Genomic DNA, 6,931 nt, shown 5'->3' with positions numbered 1-6,931 from the left:
AGTGTCAAAATCAAATTTATACTAAATAATAAACCGCGTCTGGACTGTTAAACTAGCAGTCTCATAAACTAATGCTACATTCTGTACATAACTAGTATGTACCAAGTCAAGTATATTATACAATATGACAGACGTATAGTCTCCACGGTAAATACATTAAGTTTGGAGATGTATAAGGTCCCCACGGTCTGAGAAAAATAATAATACACAATAATAAGGTTTGGAGGTGTAAAGGTTCTCCAAATGTCAAAGAATAAAAAAAATAAAAAATTGTATGAAATACATATTTCACGTCAAGAGACTGTTAAGCTAACAATCTTAAAACTAGTTCTACAGAATACATAACTATGTATTTAATATGTCAATGTCATCATCAAAATAACTAAAACATAACAAACATTAATACATAAGGTTGAACAGCTAGAAACAACAGCGCCATATGCCTCTCCGGGACACTGCACGCAAAACTATTACAGCTTTTGAGACTGGATACTTGGCCATGATTCCGTGTCTCCCAGGTAGTCATCTATTTTATAGTATCCCTTTTTGAGAAGTGCATTTTTGACGTATTGCTTGAATGAAGTATAGGGCAGGTTCCATGCCTCTAAGGGTACTTTGTTATAAAATGTTACACAGTTTCCCATGAACGATTTTTTAACTTTCTGTAGACGAAACTTGGAGACTACTAACTTATATTTATTTCGCGTATTATAACTATGGATATCAGACAGTTTCTTAAAGGACTTTATATTCTTATGCGTATACATTATCACATCTAGTATGTATTGTGAAGCTACTGTGAGAATATCTATTTCCTTGAATCGTTCTCTCAGTGAGTCACGAGAAGCCATGTTATAAATAGATCTGATTGCCCTCTTCTGAAGAACGAAGATGGTTTCTATGTCAGCTGCTTTGCCCCACGCCAGTATGCCGTAAGACATAATACTGTGAAAGTAACTGAAGTAAACTAGGCGAGCTGTCTCCACGTCAGTAAACTGCCTGATTCTTCTTACTGCATACGCGGCAGAGCTCAACCTTTTCGCCAGGGCAGATATGTGAGGGGCCCATTGCAGTTTACTATCTAAAGTAAGGCCCAGAAAAACCGTATTCTCGACAAGGTCCAGCGTTTCGCCATTTAATGTGATGATAGTTTCAGATTTTCTTCCATTCGGCAGCAAAATTTGACACATTTCGTCTTTTTCGCATTAAGAAGTAAGTTATTTGCTGTGAACCATTCTAGTACCTTTTCCAAAGTTTCATTGACTTGGCTATAATCGCTCAGTTTCCTGTCAACTTTGAAAATTAGTGAGGTGTCATCAGCAAATAAGACTATCTCACATTTATGTTTTACAAGGTTCGGCAGATCATTTATATATACAAGGAAGAGAAAAGGACCCAAAATTGAACCCTGTGGAACTCCGAGCTTTACAGTCATTCCAGTAGACTCCGTTCCATTTACAACCACTTTCTGGGTTCTTTGGTTTAAGTAAGACTTAACAAGGCTAAGAGCTTCCGTTGACAGACCGTAGTGCTTCAGCTTGTGTAGAAGTGTGTCATGCTCCACGCAATCAAATGCTTTGGACAGATCGCAGAAGACACCTATAGCATCTAGCGAGTGTTCCCAGGCGTCGTATATGTGCTTGATTAGTACAGAGGCGGCATCAGTCGTCGAACGACCTCTTGTAAAACCAAATTGCTGATCTTGAAGTAGTTCATTCGAGTTGAAATGTCGAAGCTTTCATTGCGATTTCATTGTGGACTCAGCCAAAAATGGAGTTAAGGCAATAGGCGTAAGTTATATTTTGTAAATGAAGTCTAGTTCTGGTACGACCTGTTACACATTGTACTGTACTTAATTATTTCATATAATCGCTTTTGTTATTATTTAACGGATGATCATATATACAATAACAGCTCAATCGGAAATCGGGAAGAAGCCTATAGCTAAGCAGCTATGGTTATATATATATAAAATAGTGTAAACGTATTTCCATAATGCCAATATCCAGAGAGGAAAATGGAGACTACCTTTGTATGGGTGGAGAAGCGGTAATCCACTATCGTCTTAAGGTTATGGTCTCTCTTTACTTTGGCTTTCTCAATACCGTTCAAACTGCAATGAAACATATACTCATAAGTTCTGTCACAAAGGTGTTAACTAATAAAATGTAATACAAGCATTTTAATAAAAAAAAGTTTGCCATGATTTGAAAACTAGTTTTATACTGAATACTGATCAAAACGTAATATAATTAGTTTAAAAATTAGATCGCGTCTTTATTTACTACTTGTTTACTTCGGGATTGTCGTTAGAAGCAAGTACGCGGCTGGCTGAAAAAATTATACTTTATAAAAAGGAGTAAAAATCAGTGCCACATTAATTAAATAGGTACAGTTATTTATTTGTATTCACCTACTTTATTAGAACGTTATATTATCACCAGCATTTAGTTGTCCAACAAGTTTGTACTCCAGCAATTACCCTTCAAACTGAAAGTACTTTTCAATGACACGCAAATTTTCGACTGCCATCCAACGAGTGCGTTTAGTAAAACACGTACAGTTGCAATTTTGGTAGTCTAATACACATGAATTATATATTTTAAGAAAGACAAAAGATCCAGATTGTGTTTTATGTAAAATTCAACCATGTAAAAAAGAGAAATAAAGAAATAGGCATCAAAATCACCTTGAAGAGGTCGCTCATTTTTTGCATGTTTTTTTAATACATTTTTCCGAATATTACATAGCATATGGCTTACTGTTTTTATTTCGAAACATATTTTGTTACTTTAGCTGTAAGTTTTCCTAATAAATAAAATAAAAATTATGCAAAACTGAGATTTAATAATGTGAAATTATATTGTAAGTAATTCAGCATTAAAAAAGCTTTTCATCCATATATATGAATAATACGGGATCTGTATAGCTTTTTTATCAGTCCAAACCTTGTTGACAAAACTTATGTCCTGACTAAGTTTAAAAAGGTATACTAAACCTTAGAATAAACAGCTTTACAAATTTAGGTAACATAGCTAAAAAATATGTTTAAGCTTAAAGAACAATATGAAGTTTACCTTGACCGTTTTATACAACACCTTAAGTTTAATATCAGTGAGATTGCAAAATATCAAGCAGGTATCGACTGACGATGGAGCTGCTAATAAGCGCCAAGGTGTTATTATAAGGTAAGTTATCCATATTATAATATAAATACGCTAATACATACAATTTTTTACGCAAAACATGTGAATAATCGGCGTTTCATATAAAATAACAAGACGTAAGTTTTCATGAGGCGTATTCAGATTTAAGGTGCCGTAGGTTCAGAAAGCGGAGTTTTTGAGAAATCGCTTTTTAGATCACAACACATAGGCTACAAACAATTTAATTAGCAATCTTGTAGAAGGTCCATCTCATCCATTCTCTAGTAACTTCATCGACTCGAATCCTCATTTCTTTACTTTTTGAAGCTATAAATGAGTATTACTATAAAATACTTACTTTTATTGATTTGCTTTAGTTTATTGCCACTCGTTGCGAATTTCCTACATTTCGCACTTGTATCGTAATGTATTACACATTTTTGAATCGTGGCTGTAAGCTGAATGGGACTTTCATGGCTTTACATCAAACAATAAACAAAATGGCGAACCTAATCTGTAATTTTACAGTGTTTAACGCTTATTATGCGCTTATATTATAACGCTTATTAACTTAATTTTTGAGGAGCTATGAAAAGTGTAGACTCGAATCCATACCTCCCTTATTGTACAAAAGACTTGAGGCCTATTTAGATAATACAAGTTTCTTGTACGACAATCGTCAATTATTGTGTTTCAATGATAGTATTCAGGATTCGCACCAAAGAGTTTACATATGGACAATACGAGTATTCACAAAATTGAATTCAATTATTGATTACAACTATTGTCAGGAAATAATTGCTAACCTCTTTTGTTTATATTTATGACATTATTGCAAAAAAAGAATGGCATACAGGTATTAAAAAGTCTAGACCTTTTTGTTGTACAATATTTACGTATTGCTGCAATTATTGTACATATTTGCAGTCGCAGATTTGCATTCAATAATGGACATGAACGGTGCGAGTAAAAAAAATAGCAAAAAAGTGTTGAAAATTGGTTCTTCCGATTTGACAAAATTTATCGAAATATACAGAAACCATGAATGTCTGTGGGGCACGGATACAGAAAATACTAATAATAAAAATCGAAATGCCCGCGACTCAGCACTGAAAACGTTATTCGTAGAATTTGGAGTGGAAGGATATGCTAGATTTGCTGTTAGAAGCACCAAATATTTTTCTACGTCCTATCCCAACATATTTTCTTGCGAATTTTTCTTATTAGTTCCTGTTGTAATACCTATGTTAATATCGCAGCAACAATGAGCACACCTTCACCACGCACGGAATCCATCTTTTGAATGATACGTGTAGCGGAAATTCTTGCATTCAATTGACTGTTGGCCTCTGTTTACCCCTGTTCCAGAATTGAATTAAAATTGCTTTCAATATGCAAGAATATCAGGTGAGGTTAGGTTAGGTCTATGGATGAGCAAGAAAATTGTATAATGTTAAATCGGCTGTAACAACGCTGGATCTTTAATTATTTGATAGTCTCATAGGCAAACTCCTAAAGGCCTGATGCCCTTTCAACTATGTCAGGGGTCTGCAATTTTTTGAGAAGAAGAGCCATCGGCAGTAGATGTCGTCAGTTTGAAGAACTCCTAAGTGATATTTTAGGTGACTTAAAGAGGCTTATATCCCCAAAAACCCGCATGCGGTTCGCGAGCGGCGGTTTGTGATTTCTGAGCAATGTGATTGCTAGCATAACGGAAGCTAAAAACGTCTGTTACACCGCCGGCATGGGTAAGGATGTTCCCAACCATCTGGATTAACCATCGAAGGATCTAGAAAAACATTCTACGCCAAATTACTATTGACTCTCTGTTATTATCTGTAGTAGCCGATTTCATGATTTGATCTTAGTTAATTAAAAACGAGGGTCATTTGAAACAAGCGCATAACATGGTGAACTGTAGGGTACTAAACAGGAAATCTTTCGTTATTCATGCCAGCATATACTTCCTAGTGTAGTATGGACTTTGGAGCAACAAACACCCATATTTTTCAGAAAATCCGTACCAGCCGTGAGGTCTCAGTGCCTTATATATTAATTATGCCTTAGCGTGGCAAGATGTCGCTAAACGTTCGATGAAGTCAATTTAAAATGAGATGTAAGCTTAATTAATTAAAAGAATATGTTCATTCCAACATAACGTAAGCTACCTGAAGAGTTACAAACATTTAACACGCTATTGTTTGCAACATTCCCAAATACCAGCTGACGTGTTTAGTTCGCTGTTATCATAACTCAACTCCGTAATGCCCAAGTCTAGACGCTACGATTCTGTTAATTGATTACTCTATAGTGGCGGACGAGCTAAATAGAGCTAGTTCCATTAACCTGATTAACAAAATACAACAGATATTTCAATACAACAATAGTACAATAAATAAATAAACCCACCCCGAAACACATAAACCGTCTCGGCTTCGTCGTAAAAATTGTTCTTAGTAATAATTATTTAATGATTAACTCTCAGTGTTATAGCTATTGTTATTTGATTTAGTTTTATTACTGTTTATAGTATTCGTATTGTTGTTTGTTTTACATGAATTGTCTGGAAAATTATGATCAACCACGAATGCCTTAGGTTAAAACAAGCAAAAATCTTACATATGCATAACTTTCGGTCGACTACATCGAAAACAAAATGGTCTTATATAATGCAGGTGTACTGAAGGACAAAGGCCTATATTAATTCCACGGGAGTTATGAATTGTGAAAAAAGCTATAACTCACGAGTGAGTTACGAGAGTGACTAGTTTATCTATAAACGATCCTTTAATTTTTTACAAGTTATATTTTATACAAGTTGAGTCTGTACAGTAAAATTCTTTCAGAAAATACATCAAAATTTATTAATGGAACAAATTTAAGTCTAGACTACACAACGAGCTAATATTATGTTATAGAGATCGACGAAATAGACCTAGAGTTAGACCAAGCTAAGTTGGCAGCGATTTTGACAGTACAGACTGTAAAAGTGTTATTATAAACGACATAATTCCATAGAAGTTTGACGTTTAAAATAACACTTCCACAATCTGTGCTAGCAAAATTGCTGCCAACTTAGCTTGGTCTAACTCTAGTTCCATTAATCCAATTATTATTTCTAAAAATATGATATTTTTACTTGATAAACCATGATATTTGTGTTTTAGCATTCAAAAAAACACTGATAATTATAATTCAAACAGACATAATACTCGAACAAGGATTTTTTTTTATGACAAATAATAGGGTACTTAATTAAGGTTTTATCTAGCTCATAGCAATACAGGTAAATAACAGGAAGTGCTTATCGCTAACAAGTGATTATTAAATATAACCATGCATATTGGGCCTTTACAACTACCTAAATAACGTCCAGATCAATTAATGCGTTATGTCTACTTAGTTACTTGGCTCCAAATTATTTTCGATATCTTATTTTTTGTGCTCAAAAAATATAACCAAGTGTAACTTTTTTTATGAGATGAAATTTTGTGTTTTAGTTATTCTCATGGTAAATTTAATTGAAAGCTAAAAAGACATGCAATAGCACTTGTCTTTTTTTTATTTATTTGATAAAAAATATAAATACAAGCATGTCAGAGTGGTCCAAAACAAGACAACGAAAAGAAATTCGACCCACTTCTACTCATAACTGCATCTACAGAAGAGACTTAACCTAAGCGGTCTTCTGTCACCTACAGCATAACTTACCTTTGACTACACACAAGTTTACAAAGCACGAATAACTTTGTAACACCGACGTTGCTTATTTACGACATGTTAGC

At 34.2% G+C, this 6,931-nt stretch overlaps 1 protein-coding gene across 2 annotated transcripts in view; it reads right to left on the bottom strand.

Moving 5' to 3' along the window:
• Window positions 1–6,931, bottom strand: part of LOC133529348 (rabankyrin-5) — a 69,411-nt gene that overhangs the window by 43,002 nt on the left and 19,478 nt on the right. The gene's annotated exons all lie outside the window — the stretch shown is intronic.

The sequence above is a fragment of the Cydia pomonella genome, chromosome 20 (assembly GCF_033807575.1).
Source record: "Cydia pomonella isolate Wapato2018A chromosome 20, ilCydPomo1, whole genome shotgun sequence".
In the NCBI taxonomy this organism is placed as follows: domain Eukaryota; kingdom Metazoa; phylum Arthropoda; class Insecta; order Lepidoptera; family Tortricidae; genus Cydia; species Cydia pomonella.
This window is presented reverse-complemented; position numbering and strand designations above follow the sequence as displayed.